Here is a 7,131-nt window from a genome sequence, read left to right as displayed (position 1 = left end):
CCACCGAGTTTTGATAACGTAAGTGGTGGTGGGAAATGTCGAGCTTTCTCCATTGCTGGAATCCCCTTTCGAATTGGAGTATCTCCCAAATTTGAGTTTCTTGATCCGATTGCATTTGTGGAGATTATTAACTTACAAGTTTGAGAAGAAGGGGTTAATGATATATCCATACATATCCTTGATAAAACGTACGTGACTCGTTCTCGATTTTTCTTGAATCCTGTGAACTTGTTTGTTTCCATATCGCTAATAGATCTCATAGCTCGTGTTATTTCTTGTTATCTTTAGTGGTGGGCCAACTGTGGGGAAATAAAGCCAGCAACATTAGTCTTGCAACCAAGAAAGGGCAGGTATTTGGTACATTTGATCTTTGATGTCTTATGGAATATTTCATTCTGTTGTATGCATTGGGTAACCTGCTCCATAGAACTTTTTCTGTTGCTTTCTTTCCTTGTAGTTTTATTTTTCTAAAATACGAGACCAACTTCCGATGCACTGCGCTCAGCTCTCTTTACCACTTTCTTCTTGAAAGAAGTTGTGAGTTGTTGGGATAGTTATAAATAAGGAGGCCATGATACAACTTGTTTCATAAGGAACGATTACAAAATGCAATAAAAGGAATAGCACAAATTGGCATTGGTAGATTAGTTTACTATCTCATGTTTACAGTTTGCTCGTTGTGAACTGGATTGCGTTTTTTGTCTTATGAAGGTCTATTGTATGATTTAGTGGAAAAGTGATGTGGGTTATGTCCTAGTTTGGATACTGTTAATCTGTTAATCTGTATGTACAGTAATTTTCTATTATTTTTTTTTTATATGTTTTATATTCATTCTGTTTAGTATGAGCTTAGCTCGTGGTTTGCAGGCGATCAAAAAATTGATGTTAGCAAATCTAACACAAAAGTGCCGAGTATACAATGAAGCTGATGAGAGCAATCCCGGAGAGTGTGGTTGTTAGGACTAACGGAGAGTGAATATCCAGATTTCAGCATTGAAGAGAAGTTAAATGTTTTTGTTGCGTTGATTGATCTACTCAGAGTTGGTTCCAGTATCAAAATGGAGGTAAGCCTTTTATTTTTTTTAATAGCTCTTTTATCCATTTTGTTATAAGGGTGAGTATGTTTCTTCTTCTCTCTACACAAATCTCTTGTTTGCCGTTTCTAATTTGCGATTTTGATTTCTGAGTGTTAGTTGAAGAAATTCTACGACTGTTGTATGCCCATATGATGAAAATGATCTTGAAAACACTGACTCTCCTTGTTTCTCATATTGGAATGACATTAGTCTCGTTCTTCTGAGGTTGGGTCGCAAAATACTTGGGCTAATCCATATTAACTGTGACTAACTAATTTCAGGGCTAAAGATACAACCCAGATTCAGAGTCGGTCCTTGAATTTCTTGCCAAAACACTGCCAACGGGCTGTGGTGACATTAGACTCCAAAGGCTGCAACGGGAAACACGGAAAAGAGGCATGTTCTATGTGCCGTGTGTTCCACTTGACGTTTTAGTTCCAGCTCTAACCACCAAAGTGGAAACAACAAGCATCAGATGAACATCACAAGGGCAATGAGTAATGTCAGACAAACCAAAATCATCATATGAGATTTCTGCTACTGTATATAATTTTCCAAAATTCTATTTGCGACATTGACGAGGAGGAGGCTCCGTCAAAAGTTCTATTAGCGCTCATGAAATATGCTGGAAATTGGAGAATTTTCTGGAAGGAAGAAAAGGGAACAGTTTCTGCAGTTGAACTCTTGCATCCATTTGTGCAAAACCTGGATAAGTATTTGGTGTCCATATTAGCAGCAGTGATGCCTTCTAAGAAATGCCGGAAACAAATGGTGGTGGCCTGTGCACGTGGTTATTTGCAGAAGCTCGTTGGGTGAGCTGGCGCAAGTTTATGGGGACTCTTTCTCAGGTCTTAAGTTGACCAACAACAGAAGAGGCGATCGAGTTTGGATATATTAATCTGTATGTACAGTAATTTTCTATTAATTTTTTTGATATGTTTTATATTCATTCTGTTTGGTATGAGCTTAGCTTGTGGTTTGCAGGCTATCAAATAATTGATGTTAGCAAATCTAACACAAAAGTGCTGAGTATACAATGAAGTTGATGAGAGCAATCCAGGAGAGTGTGGTTGTTAGGACTAACGGAGAGTGAATATCAAGATTTCAGCATTGAAGAGAAGTTAAATGCTTTTGTTGCGTTGATTGATCTACTCAGAGTTGGTTCCAGTATCAAAATGGAGGTAAGCCTTTTATTTTTTTTAATTGCTCCTTCATGCATTTCGTTATAAGGGTGAGTATGTTTCTTCTTCTCTCTACACAAATCTCTTGTTTGCAGTTTCTAATTTGCGATTTTGCTTTCTGAGTGTTAATTGAAGAAATTCTAGAACTGTTGTATGCCCATTTGCTGAAAATGATCTTGAAAACAGTGACTCTCCTTTTTTCTCATAATTGGAATGACATTAGGCTCGTTCTTCTGAGGTTGGGTCGCAAAATACATGGGCTAATCCATATTAACTGCGACTAACTAATTTCAGGGCTAAAGATACAACCCAGATTCAGAGTCGGCCCTTGAATTCCTTGCCAAAACACTCTCAACGGGCTGTGGTGACATTAGGCTCCAAAGGCTGCAACGCGAAACATGGAAAAGAGGCATGTTCTATGTGCCGTGTCTTCCACTTGACGTTTTAATTCCAACTCTAACCACCAAAGTGGAAACAAGAAGCATCAGATGAACATCACAAGGGCAATGAGTAATGTCAGACAAACCAAAATCATCATATGAGATCTCTGCTACTGTATATAATTTTCCAAACATCTATCTGCGACATTGACGAGGAGGAGGCTCCGGCAAAAGTTCTATCAGCGCTCATATGCTGGATATTGGAGAATTTTCTGGAAGGAAGAAAAGGGAACAGTTTATGCAGTTAAACTCTTGCATCCATTTGTGCAAAACCTGGATAAGTATTTGGTGTCCATATTAGCAGCAGTGATGCGTTCTAAGAAATGCAAGAAACAAATAGTGGTGGCCTGTATTTGCAGAAGCTCGTCGAGTGGGATGGCGCAAGTTTATGGTGCTCTTTCTCAGGCCTTAAGTTGAGCAACAACAGAAGAGGTGACCGAGTTTGGATACTGTTAATCTGTATGTACAGTAATTTTCTATTATTTTTTTTTATATGTTTTATATTCATTCTGTTTAGTATGAGCTTAGCTTGTGGTTTGCAGGCTATAAAAAAATTGATGTTAGCAAATCTAACACAAAAGTGCTGAGTATACAATGAAGCTGATGAGAGCAATCCAGGAGAGTGTGGTTGTTAGGACTAACGGAGAGTGAATATCCAGATTTCAGCATTGAAGAGAAGTTAAATACTTTTGTTGCGTTGATTGATCTACTCAGAGTTGGTTCCAGTATCAAAATGGAGGTAAGCCTATTATTTTTTTTAATAGCTCCTTTGTGCATTTCGTTATAAGGGTGAGTATGTTTCTTCTTCTCTCTACACAAATCTCTTGTTTGCAGTTTCTAATTTGCGATTTTGCTTTCTGAGTTTTAATTGAAGAAATTCTAGGACTGTTGTATGCCCGTATGCTGAAAATGATCTTGAAAACAGTGACTCTCCTTGTTTCTCATAATTGGAATGACATTAGGCTCGTTCTTCTGATGTTGGGTCGCAAAATACTTGGGCTAATCCATATTAACTGTGACTAACTAATTTCAGGGCTAAAGATACAACCCAGATTCAGAGTCGGCCCTTGAATTTCTTGCCAAAACACTGCCAACGGGCTGTGGTGACATTTGGCTCCAAAGGCTGCAGCGCAAAACACGGAAAAGAGGCATGTTCTATGTGCCGTGTCTTCCACTTGACGTTTTAGTTCCAACTCTAACCATCAAAGTGGAAACAAGAAGCATCAGATGAACATCACAAGGGCAATGAGTAATGTGAGACAAACCAAAATCATCATATGAGATCTCTGCTACTGTATATAATTTTCCAAAATTCTGTCTGCGACATTGACGAGGAGGAGGCTCCGGCGAAAGGTCTATGAGCGCTCATGAAATATGCTGGAAATTGGAGAATTTTCTGCAAGGAAGAAAAGGGAACAGTTTCTGCAGTTATACTCTTGCATCCATTTGTGCAAAACCTGGATAAGTATTTGGTGTCCATATTAGCAGCAGTCATGCCTTCTAAGAAATGCCGGAAACAAATGGTGGTGGCCTGTGCACGTGGTTATTTGCAGAAGCTCGTCGGGTGGGCTGGCGCAAGTTAATGGGGACTCTTTCTCAGGCCTTAAGTTGAGCAACAACAGAAGAGGTGACCGAGTTTGGATACTGTTAATCTTTATGTACAGTAATTTTCTATTATTTTACTTTATATGTTTTATATTCATTCTGTTTGGTATGTGAGCTTTGCTTGTTGTTTGCAGGCTATCAAAAAATTGATGTTAGCAAATCTAACACAAAAGTGTTGAGTATACAATGAAGCTGATGAGAGCAATCCAGGAGAGTGTGGTTGTTAGGACTAACGGAGAGTGAATATCCAGATTTCAGCATTGAAGAGAAGTTAAATACTATTGTTGCGTTGATTGATCTACTCAGAGTTGGTTCCAGTATCAAAATGGAGGTAAGATTTTTATTTTTCTTAATAGCTCCTTTATGCATTTCGTTATAAGGGTGAGTATGTTTCTTCTTCTCTCTACACAAATCTCTTGTTTGCAGTTTCTAATTTGCGATTTTGCTTTCTGAGTTTTAATTGAAGAAATTCTAGGACTGTTGTATGCCCGTATGCTGAAAATGATCTTGAAAACAGTGACTCTCCTTGTTTCTCATAATTTGAATGACATTAGGCTCGTTCTTCTGATGTTGGGTCGCAAAATACTTGGGCTAATCCATATTAACTGAGACTAACTAATTTCAGGGCTAATGATACAACCCAAATTCAGAGTCGGCCCTTGGATTTCTTGCCAAAACACTGCCAACGGGCTGTGTGACATTAGGCTCCAAAGGCTGCAACGCGAAACATGGAAAAGAAGCATGTTCTATGTGCAGTGTCCTCCACTTGACGTTTTAATTCCAACTCTAACCACCAAAGTGGAAACAAGAAGCATCAGATGAACATCACAAGGGCAATGAGTAATGTGAGACAAACCAAAATCATCATATGAGATCTCTGCTACTGTATATAATTTTCCAAAATTCTGTCTGCGACATTGACGAGGAGGAGGCTCCGGCGAAAGGTCTATCAGCGCTCTCATGAAATATGCTGGAAATTGGAGAATTTTCTGGAAGGAAGAAAAGGGAACAGTTTCTGCAGTTAAACTCTTGCATCCATTTGTGCAAAACCTGGATAAGTATTTGGTGTCCATATTAGCAGCAGTCATGCCTTCTAAGAAATGCCGGAAACAAATGGTGGTGGCCTGTGCACGTGGTTATTTGCAGAAGCTCGTCGGGTGGGGTGGCGCAAGTTTATGGGGACTCTTTCTCAGGCCTTAAGTTGAGCAACAACAGAAGAGGTGACCGAGTTTGGATATTGTTGATCTGTATGTACAGTAATTTTCTATTATTTTTTCTTTATATGTTTTATATTCATTCTGTTTAGTATGAGCTTAGCTTGTGGTTTGCAGGCTATAAAAAAATTGATGTTAGCAAATCTAACACAAAAGTGCTGAGTATACAATGAAGCTGATGAGAGCAATCCAGGAGAGTGTGGTTGTTAGGACTAACGGAGAGTGAATATCCAGATTTCAGCATTGAAGAGAAGTTAAATTCTTTTGTTGCGTTGATTGATCTACTCAGAGTTGGTTCCAGTATCAAAATGGAGGTAAGCCTATTATTTTTTTTAATAGCTCCTTTGTGCATTTCGTTATAAGGGTGAGTATGTTTCTTCTTCTCTCTACACAAATCTCTTGTTTGCAGTTTCTGATTTGCGATTTTGGTTTCTGAGTGTTAATTGAAGAAATTCTACGACTGTTGTATGCCCATATAGTGAAAATGATCTTGAAAACATTGACTCTCCTTGTTTCTCATAATTGGAATGACATTAGGCTCGTTCTTCTGAGGTTGGGTCGCAAAATACATGGGCTAATCCATATTAACTGCGACTAACTAATTTCAGGGCTAAAGATACAACCCAGAATCAGAGTCGGCCGTCGAATTTCTTGCCAAAACACTGCCAACGGGCTTGGTGACATTAGGCTCCAAAGGCTGCAACGCGAAACATGGAAAAGAGGCATGTTCTATGTGCCGTGTCTTCCACTTGACGTTTTAATTCCAACTCTAACCACCAAAGTGGAAACAAGAAGCATCAGATGAACATCACAAGGGCAATGAGTAGTGTCAGACAAACCTAAATCATCATATGATATTTCTGCTACTGTGTATAATTTTCGAATATTCTATTTGCGACATTGACGAGGAGGAGGCTCCGCCAAAAGTTCTATCAGCGCTCATGAAATATGCTGGAAATTGGAGAATTTTCTGGAAGGAAGAAAAGGGAACAGTTTCTGCAGTTAAACTCTTGCATCCATTTGTGCAAAACCTGGATAAGTATTTGGTGTCCATATTAGCAGCAGTCATGCCTTCTAAGAAATGCCGGAAACAAATGGTGGTGGCCTGTGCACGTGGTTATTTGCAGAAGCTCGTCGGGTGGGCTGGCGCAAGTTAATGGGGACTCTTTCTCAGGCCTTAAGTTGAGCAACAACAGAAGAGGTGACCGAGTTTGGATATTGTTGATCTGTATGTACAGTAATTTTCTATTATTTTTTCTTTATATGTTTTATATTCATTCTGTTTAGTATGAGCTTAGCTTGTGGTTTGCAGGCTATAAAAAAATTGATGTTAGCAAATCTAACACAAAAGTGCTGAGTATACAATGAAGCTGATGAGAGCAATCCAGGAGAGTGTGGTTGTTAGGACTAACGGAGAGTGAATATCCAGATTTCAGCATTGAAGAGAAGTTAAATACTTTTGTTGCGTTGATTGATCTACTCAGAGTTGGTTCCAGTATCAAAATGGAGGTAAGATTTTTATTTTTCTTAATAGCTCCTTTATTGATTTCGTTATAAGGGTGAGTATGTTTCTTCTTCTCTCTACACAAATCTCTTGTTTGCAGTTTCTAATTTG

General features: G+C 38.8%; 3 long non-coding RNA genes across 6 annotated transcripts; all 3 read left to right on the top strand.

Annotated features, from left to right (window-relative positions):
- The first annotated feature begins 6 nt into the window (after positions 1–6).
- Positions 7–5,005, top strand: LOC105180298. Of its 4 annotated transcripts, none has more exons than XR_849522.2 (10): positions 7–188; positions 289–350; positions 868–1,064; positions 1,358–1,977; positions 2,061–2,257; positions 2,552–3,129; positions 3,240–3,436; positions 3,731–4,324; positions 4,437–4,633; positions 4,928–5,005. It is a non-coding gene; the product is annotated as an uncharacterized LOC105180298 (long non-coding RNA). The 4 variants fall into 4 exon arrangements; XR_002286504.1 differs by having other exon boundaries at positions 2,552–3,156; XR_002286505.1 differs by having other exon boundaries at positions 854–1,064.
- LOC105180297 lies at positions 5,003–6,157 on the top strand. The gene is made up of 3 exons (XR_849521.2): positions 5,003–5,522; positions 5,634–5,830; positions 6,125–6,157. It is a non-coding gene; the product is annotated as an uncharacterized LOC105180297 (long non-coding RNA).
- Positions 6,158–6,197: 40 nt separating this feature from the next.
- On the top strand, positions 6,198–7,008 carry LOC110011477. The gene is made up of 2 exons (XR_002286503.1): positions 6,198–6,717; positions 6,829–7,008. It is a non-coding gene; the product is annotated as an uncharacterized LOC110011477 (long non-coding RNA).
- The last annotated feature ends 123 nt before the right edge of the window (positions 7,009–7,131 follow it).

Source organism: Sesamum indicum, unplaced genomic scaffold (assembly GCF_000512975.1).
Source record: "Sesamum indicum cultivar Zhongzhi No. 13 unplaced genomic scaffold, S_indicum_v1.0 scaffold00575, whole genome shotgun sequence".
Taxonomy (NCBI): domain Eukaryota; kingdom Viridiplantae; phylum Streptophyta; class Magnoliopsida; order Lamiales; family Pedaliaceae; genus Sesamum; species Sesamum indicum.
Note: the sequence above shows the minus strand (reverse complement) of the source record. Positions and strands in the feature narration are given on the sequence as shown.